General features: G+C 37.3%; 1 non-coding gene across 1 annotated transcript; it reads right to left on the reverse strand.

Annotated features, from left to right (window-relative positions):
- Positions 1-8,183: 8,183 nt before the first annotated feature.
- LOC128291255 (small nucleolar RNA R71) lies at positions 8,184-8,288 on the reverse strand. Its single transcript, XR_008281031.1, has one exon. It is a non-coding gene; the product is annotated as a small nucleolar RNA R71 (small nucleolar RNA).
- Between the last annotated feature and the right edge of the window lie 1,414 nt (positions 8,289-9,702).

The following is a 9,702-nucleotide window of genomic DNA, read 5'->3' on the forward strand; positions in this document are numbered from 1 at the left end:
CCTCTTACACATGGTAGATTTTGTCAACACGCATTCCTGTGCATACTTGCTAAGTTTCATAAACTCGCGTTCATATTCTGCCACAGTCTTACTACCTTGCTTCAACTCTAGAATCTTTTTCATTTTCTAGTCTATAAACCTCTGGCTAATGTACTTCTTTCGGAACTCTTCCTGGAAGAATTCCCATGTTACTCTCTCTCTCGGTACAACTGACATGAGAGTATTCTACCACTGGCAGGCCGAGTCTCATAGGAGTGATAGTACACACTTCACGCACTCCTCATACGTGCACGACAGTTCATCGAATACCCTGATGGTATTCTCCAACCAAAACTCTGCTCTCTCCAAGTCGTCATCTATGTTAGCCGGGAATTCCTCTACCCTATGCTTCTGTATCTTGTCTACCAAGGCTTCTCCCTCCTAAACATGTCCGCTCTTTGTGGAGCTACAGGAGCATACTGAGGAATCGGAGGAGGTGGGGGAGGTGCAGTGTTCATATTTCCACGAACAAACTACGTATACCAAGCATCCATCATTCGGAGGTAGGCTTCTCTAGCCCCTCCGCCTTGGTCCATAGTCACGGGCTTACTCTCAACTGGCGCAGTCCCTTAAGCGGGAGCCGGCGCGTTACTCTCTATGTGATCCACCGTAGCTTTATCTGGATCCATTTACTATATGAAAATACAATTTATAATCGTCAGGAGTCATCACACTATCAATATACAGTTAAGGAATGTATTAGCTAGACTCGTATTTATGATAAATTAGTCCTAGAACCGACTAAACCATAGCTCTGATACCACTAAATGTAACACGCCACACTCATACCCTATGCCAGGATAGAATACGAGGTGTTATCTAACTCGGTCACATGCATTCATACGTTTCTTAGTCATCAAAATTTAGTCAAACTTAAAACTTTTCCACTCTAAATCAAAAACTCCATAATAAAGGCCTACTAAGCTCTAAACGTTCATTTAAAACCATTCAGGAATGATTCGGGTCTTACCACGAACCTTGAAAAAATTTACTAGCCATCGTAGGACACGCTCATGTGGGAGGGGCAACACACTCGTGTGACCAATTCAACATGGTCGTGCTGTTGGCTCGTGTGACTCACACGGCCTAAGCAATATAGGGACACGCTCGTACCCTCTACCCGTATGGAATTAATTCTAAATTCACACCTACAGGGATTTTCACACTGCCTGGCAACGCCCGTGTCCCTGGCTCGTGTTCTTCGCACGGCCATGACACGCTCGTGTCCTAGCCCGTGTGCAAAAACCTAGACATTCTGCTTCTGACGTCAGCAATTCTTAAGGGTCACACGGCCAAGAAAAATGCCCTTGTGCTAGGCTGTGCTTTTCACACGGCTGAGATACACGGCTGTGTCTCTGCCCGTGTGTTTACTACCATGCATACTGGCTTGCAAATTTTACGTGCAGGGGACACACGACCATGTCACAAGCCCATATGGAGAACCGTGTGTCACATACGGCCTAGACACACGCCCGTGTCCCTATATGTATGGACAAAATGAGGCTATTTACCAAGCCTCTTTGCCACCCTTGCATATATAACCTGCATAAAATCAATCCGTACCAAAACAAAGGCACATCACATAGCCAAACTAACGACGATGGACAACATTTTATTTGTGCGTTTTACTCATCCATGAAAATAATATCTTCTATAAAAATATCAAAATAAGCATTGACCATTATCCATGGGCTTATACAAAATAAATATATTTGTTCCAAGCCAACGCATTTGGCTATTTCTCAATAACACAAAACATTAAATTCTAGCCCTATACATGCTATACACAAAAACTAGAAATCTAACTATACCGAGTGCTTCGAATGATGGTGTGATCGTGGCCTCCGACGTCTTTTGATCCTTGAACTATTTAGGTGACACTATAACAAAATGGAGAAGAGAGGGAGTAATATAAAGCTTAGTAAGATGTATGCAAACACATAGCAACAACTATACCATTCATCAACATGCTCTTGATATAAATAGGCATAAACACAACTTACTCATCACAAACCAATACTCATCATATAATATTTATTGAACTCACGTCTCACACAGACTGAATAGGCACTTGTATCACTCACAACACTGTTATATTTTTCTCTTGATTTTAAACCATAACTCTCACTGTTGAACCATTCGGAACACTACCGGATATTCAATGAGCCTCAATATGGGGTAGTATGCCGATGCCATGTCCTGGACATGGTCTTACACTAGCTTTACTCGTAGCTGATGCATGTCCCAGACATGTCTTACACTAGCTCTCGTCTCAATGCCGATGCCGTGTCCCGAACATGGTCTTACACTAGCTCTCATAATGCGGTTGATGCATGTCCCATACATGTCTTACACTAGCTCACAATAGTCCATACATCATGGCATGAATATTCGATTTTATTTCCCATGGTTCAAACCAGAATTCTGCTACCTTAATTAGCATCATGCCTTCTCATTTCCTCAATCAAGTAATTCATGCTAAATTAACTTATCACATGTAATGACAATGTAGTTGTATTATTTGCATACAACTTACATCGGTTACAAAATATGGTGTCTAGTCGATCTAATCAATTTGCTTGGCCTTCCTCCAGTCTAAGTTTGGAGTTTGAATTTCTTGATCTATAATAACAAAAATTCATAAATTCAATCACTTTATCAATCTAGGCACTCAATAATCTATACTTGGGCAAAATGACCATTTTGCCCCTAGACTTTTACAAAATGACCATTTTACCCGTAGGTCCGAAAATCGATTTTTATCGACTTTCCTCATATCAAAAGCCTAGTCGAACCCCTTTTTCTCTTATAGAAAATCCAAATTTTCCACTATCTCACACATTTATCATCAAATTTTCAACTTATACAAAATAGTCCCTATTAGGGTTTTCATGAGAAATCCCTTCACAAATGTGTTTATTACACATCTAATACTCATATTCTTCCATAAAATTTCAGAAAACTATACATATGCTTTCATGGAAAAACCCTAATCTCTTAACCATTTTGCAAAACAGTCCCTTAATAGAAAGCTTATGCTTCAAGGGGTCCAAAAATGTAAAAATCATCAGCAAAAAGTTTGTAAATCACTTACTTGCAAAAGGAACAAGTTGTTGAAATTTTTGAAGCTCAAAACCCTTAAAATGGCTGAAAAATCAGTGGTAGTGAAGACCCTGAATTTAGGTTCTCTAGCTAATTGGCACCTTTAGCTATTAAAATAGGACTTTTGCACTTTATGCTATTTAGTCTTTTTTCGAAATTAAGCCCTAAAATGCTAAAATTACTTCAAAATTTTCATACACCCTTATAATCAAGCTATAACCCCAAAATAATTAATATAATAATTTTTTCAACTTTGAATTTGTGGTCTCGAAATGACTATTCTAACTAAACCCAAAATCAGGTCGTTACAAGGGGTGCTACACGTTGTCTAGGTGTGTCCCAAACCACACGAGCGTGTGACCCCTATTCTTAGCTAAAATTTTTTGGTTTTGTAAAATTTCTCAAGTTCTCGGTTTAGTCCCGAACCACTTCCAAAGCATGTTTTGGGCCTCGTAGGCTTGTATTAGGGACTTTGTGATTAAATACAAATGGTTTTAGTTTAGGTGCAAATTTATGACTCGGCTTGTATGTTTGCTTGCTTTGTAAGTCCTGTAATGCCTCGTGTCCTATTCTAGCTTTGAATACAGATAAGGGGTGTTACAATGGCTACCACTTCAGGATCATGTGTCGGGTAGTTCTTTTCATTTGGCTTTAGCTGTCGTGCAACATAGCCTACTACTTTAGCATCTTGCATCAAAACACAGCCTAAACCAATCAATGATGCATCACTTTAAACTATAAATTCCTTACCCAATTCAAGCTGGACTAACACAGGTGCTTTTTTCAATAAAGCCTTTAATCTGTCAAAGCTCTGCTAACATTTGTCAGTCCACTCAAACTTTACATCTTTCTGCAATAAACGGGTCATTAGTGAAGCTATCATTGAAAAAAATTTTACAAATCTCTAATAATAACTAGCTAGTCCCAAAAAACTTTGGACTTCAGATCGGTGGCTTCCAATTAACAACGGCTAAAATTTTATTTGAGTCTACTCTAACACCTTCAGCAAATATATGCCCAAGAAAACTAACTTCCCGTAACCAAAATTCACATTTACTGAATTTGGCGTATAATTATTTCTCTTACAAAGTTTGCAACACTATTCTCAAGTGCTCAACATGTTCATTTTCATCTCGTGAATAAACCAAAATAACATCTATAAATACTACCCCAAACCTATACAAATACGGCTGAAAATTCTGTTTATCAGATCCATAAACACTAGAGGTGCATTTTTCAAGCCGAATGGTATCACAAGAAACTCATAATGTCCATACCTAATTCTAAAAGTTGTCTTTGGCACATTCGATTTTTTTACCCGTAGTTGATAGTAACCAGAACGGAGATTAATCTTTGAAAATACAGTGGCACATTTTTAACTTGTCAAACAAATCATTAATTTGAGGCAATGGATACTTGTTCTTTATTGTAACTTTGTTGAGTTATCTATTATCAATGCACAGCCTCAACGATCCATCATTCTTCTTTACAAATAGAATCGACGCACCCCAAGATGAGAAACTAGGTCGAGCAATGCCTCTATCAATCAATTCTTGCAACTATACTTTCAACTCTTTCAATTCAGGAGGAGCCATTCTGTAAGGTGCTATAGATATAGGTGTTGTACCTAGAACAAGATCTATAGAGAATTCCACTTCTCTATCAAGTGGCAAACCAGGTAATTCTTTTAGGAATACATCAGGAAATTCACATACAACCAGTACTAACTGAATCTTTGACTCAAACACTTTAGTATCCATCACATATGCAAGATAAGTGTCATAACCTTTTCTAACATATTTTTGTGCTGATATTGCTGGAATCACATTAGGTAATCCATCCAATTTATCAGATTCAACATGGAGTAATTCACCATTCTCACATTTCAATACAATATATTTATGCTTACAATTCACCACTACATAATATTGGGTTAACCAATCGATTCCCAAGATCACATCAAATTCATCAAATGGCAATAACATCAAGTTAGCCAAAAAACGATAACCTTTTACCATCAACGGACAGTTCTTACAAACTTTATCCACCATAACGCATTGGTTTAGGGGGTTTGAAACTTTAACCACAAATTTAGTGAATTCAACAGGTAATTTTTTAACAGTCACTAAGTTCATGCATATGTATAAATGTGTGGAACCAGATCAATCAATGTAAAAATATCAATATTAAGTAGAGAAAATGTACCAGTAATGACGTCTAGTACAGAGGTATCTTCTCTAGCACTAATAGCATATGTTCTTGCAGGTGCTCGTGCTTCAGATCTAACTGTTGTATCCCTGATAGTACCTCGACTACCACTAACATTGCTGGGATGACGGGGTGATCTGCCTCTCGAGACAGGATTACTAGGCTTTGGAGCTAATTTATCTCTTTTTCAACTCTTTCTAGACAAACTCTGAGAAAGTGATCAAGCGAACCACATCCAAAATAAGCTCCACTTCTAGATGGAAACACAAAAATTTATATACGTTTTCATACCCATTCTTACTTAAATTCATGCAAATCCAGTTAAATTCTTGTCGAAAAATAATTAAATATTATAAAATAATTAAATTGTGTTAAAAATATGAAAATGGTGAATTTAGTTAATTTTATACTCAATTTTGATTAATTTTGACTATTTTCGACAGATCCACACAAAGGGCAAAAATTGGTTCGGCTGACACTACTAAAAGCACAAATCCGAGAAACAATTTGAAGTATCGGTCCAGAAAATGTGTATTAATTCATAATTTAATTAATTTTAATTTATTCCCCATTTAATTTGGGTTAAATAAATTTTTTTTAATTAATTGTGGAGAAAGGGTCCAGTTGAACCGCACTAGTCGAACCATATTGAATGAACCAAACCAGCCACTAATTGGAAAGCCCAAAACCGTCTATATGCTGACCCATATCAGCATTTTAGCTGATTAAATATGCTTGCAAAAAGGCCCTCGAATGACTTCTAATTTGCATTCAAACCCCACCTTTAATTCTGGCTTTATAGATTTTCCCCAGGCCATTTTTAGCAAAGTTGAAAGTCTCAACTCTTGCCAAGTATATGGCCGGCCATAGGGGGCTCTTTGGCTGCTGGAATTTTCTATTTTTATCAGCCACAATCAGCTATAAAAGCCACCCCTTGCTGATCATTCAAACCATCCCTCATTCCATAATATTCTCTCATTCTCTCTTCTCGTCTCTCACTTTTCTCTCACTTTTTCCATCCCATTTCCCTTATTACTCAAGTCCCGATTTCTTCTCTTGGGAAAGAGGCTCTCATTAGACATTTTGAGCAGAAATTAGGCATTCATAAGCCACCTTGATAGCCGAGGGAAACGAAGAACGAAGAACAGAGCAACTAGTTAAGCCACAGAGAAACACCGGATTTGCTTCTTGTTCCCTATCTCTTTAATTTTTGTTGTTGTTTTGAAGAACATTTTTATGAATATTTATGCTATTGAAATGGTTATTTTAATCAATTTAGCTTAAAATTAAGTTTTTGTTGGGTTGATTATATTCTGCCTACTTGAATTGTTAAAATGATGTTTATGCTGTTATAGGCCCCAGTAAATTGCTTGGTTAAGTAAAATCATGCCTAAGTTATTTTTGCAATACAATTGTTAAATAACTAATGAATTAATTATTTAAACGGATTGAAATTATAATTAACTGACACAATACTTAATCAGTACATGTTTATTCTTCTAAGGCAGCTGAAGGTTAAATTAGCAATGTATCTGGCGATATTATTGCCTTGCATAACTTGCAAGATTATTGTGATTAAACTGTTTCAAGGAAGGGATGCCTTGTTACCTCACATATTCTTTTATATGCTTATTATATTTAATTAACCGTTTGAATTGACATAGGGATATGCAAGAGATTAGTTCAATTTAATGAGTATGTATGTGCAATAACATGTTTGCTTTTTAGAATCTTTTTAGTCGATTAAATTAACATAGGGATATGTCAATAGATGAATGGATTTTTGTATGTGAGTATGTTCAGAAGTTAGCCAATTACAGAGTTGTCGTGAATTTATTCGTAACAATGTAAACATGAGTTTAATTATTCTAAGTTAAAGGAATATAATTAATCCAACACAAGTTTGTTACCTTGATTAAATCTTATTTGAAATCGTGCATTAGAACTCCTTTGTTTTATTTTAATTATTTACTTAGTTTTTAAATAGTTTTTGACCATCCTTTAAAACCAAATTATTTTTACCTCACCAAAGTGTTTTACAATTAATTTCATAAATAATTCTTTTTACAGTCCCTGTGGGTACGATAACTCGACATTACTTGTCACTTTATTACTTGTTGCGATTGCGTACACTTGCACATTTTTTTCGTCGTTCCAAGTTTTTGGCATCGTTGCCAGGGATTGTTTTCAAAAGTCATTATTTCTGAATTTGTTAGTTTTTCATTTTGGTTTATTTTTTTGTTTATTTTTTAACTTAATTAATTTTTCTCTGGTAATTTCAGGTGTTTAGGAATATTGACCAGGTTATTGACTTACTCCCTGTAGGCCCTAAGATAGAACGAACCTTTTGACAGCAAAGAAGATAAGTGAACTAAAGAAGTACCGAAGAAATGAACTTTTAAAATTCGATCTAAGGAAATGGAGCAAACCCTGCTCAAAATCCTATCCTTATTGCTGATGATAGGGATAGAGCCTTAAGATAATATGTTGGGCCAGTATTTAACGATCTTAATCTGGGCATTAGGAGACCTGAAATCGAGGAAAAATAATTTGAGCTGAAGCCAGTCATGTTCCAGATGCTTCAGAATGTGGGCCAATTCAGTGGAATGCCTACTGAAGATCCTCATCTTCACCTAAGACTATTTATGGAGGTGAACGACTCTTTCAAATTAGTTGGAGTACCCGAAGATGCATTACGATTGAAGCTGTTCTCGTACTCATTAAGGGACAGAGCTCGAGCTTGGTTGAATTCATTGCCACTAAACTCAATTTCTACATGGCAAGAGTTAGCCGAAAGATTTCTCATGAAGTATTTCTCGCCTAGCAAGAATGCTAAGTTGAGGAACGAGATCACTGCCTTCCAACAAATGGATGATGAGTCCTTGTATGAGGCATGGGAATGATACAAAAAACTATTAAAAATGCCTTCATCACAGAATCCCACATTGCATCCAACTTGAGACATTTTATAATGGTCTCAATGCTCACACGAGGATGGTAGTGGACGCTTCTACTAACGGTGCTCTCCTTTCTAAGTCTTATAATGAGGCTTACGAAATATTGAGAAGATTGCTAGTAACAATTATCAATGGCCAACCAATCGAGCCGCGTCAGAAAGACGAGTCGCTGGAATACATGAAGTGGACGCTCTCACTTCACTTGCATCTCAGGTATCTTCAATATCCTCAATGCTTAAGAAACTTACCACTAATGGGTCTAACAGTTTTACAGCCCAACCACCTCACCAATTTGAGAGTATAGCCTGTGTTTATTGTGGGGCCTGTGTTTATTGTGGGGAAGGACATTTGTTCAAAGAATGTCCATCAAACCCCAAATCCTTATATTACATGGGTAACCAGAACCAAAATCGAGAAAGGCAAGGACTGGAATCCAACTTCTATAACCCATCGTGGCGAAACCACCCAAATTTTTCCTAGAGTAACCAAAGGGCTGGAACCAGTAACAACTATGGCCAATCTAGACCGACTTAACCGCCTAGTTTTCCCCAACAAGTTCTGAACCCAGTTCAAGCTGAACCATCCAATAGCGTGGAGAATCTACTGAAGGCATACATGGCGAAGAATGATGCCATAATTCAAAGCCAAGCAGCTACATTGAAGAATCTAGAAAACCAAATGGGCCAACTTGCAACTGAGCTTAGGAACTGACTACCAGGTGCTTTTCCTAGTGATATGAAGAATCCAAGAAATCTAGGGAAGGAACATTGCAAAGCGTTAACATTAAGGAGTGGAAAGACAGTAGAGCCCAACACTATCAAAGTTGAAAGAGAGCCAGCTGATGCTCAAGACTCAGAGGAAGTTCAATCGAGTGTTGATATTCCAGTTTAACAAGAACCAGAATCTGCAAAACTCGACGAGGTAGTTCCAGAACCAACTAATTCTGATCAACTAACAACTCCGTTAGATGCAGAATTACCGCAGAGAATGAATCAACCAATTCCAGTAAAGAAATCTCCACCACCCTACCCTCAAATACTTAAGAAACAGAAGTAGGAAATTCAATTCAAGAAATTCCTAGATGTAGCAACTTCACATCAACATCCCGTTGGTTGAAGCACTTCAACAAATGCCGAACTATGTCAAATTCATGAAGGATATCCTATCCAAAAAATGAAGACTTGGAGAACTTGAGACGGTAGCTCTGACAAAGGAATGAAGCGCATATCTTCAAGACAAACTACCTCCAAAATTGAAGGATCCTAGATGTTTTACCATACCTTGCAACATTGGAGCAATGTATTGTGGTAAGGCACTATGTGACTTGGGTGCAAGTATAAACTTGATGCCTATGTCAATATTTAGAAAGTTAGGGATAGGTGAAGTTAGACCTATT

Source organism: Gossypium arboreum, chromosome 3 (assembly GCF_025698485.1).
Source record: "Gossypium arboreum isolate Shixiya-1 chromosome 3, ASM2569848v2, whole genome shotgun sequence".
NCBI classification, from domain to species: Eukaryota; Viridiplantae; Streptophyta; class Magnoliopsida; order Malvales; family Malvaceae; genus Gossypium; species Gossypium arboreum.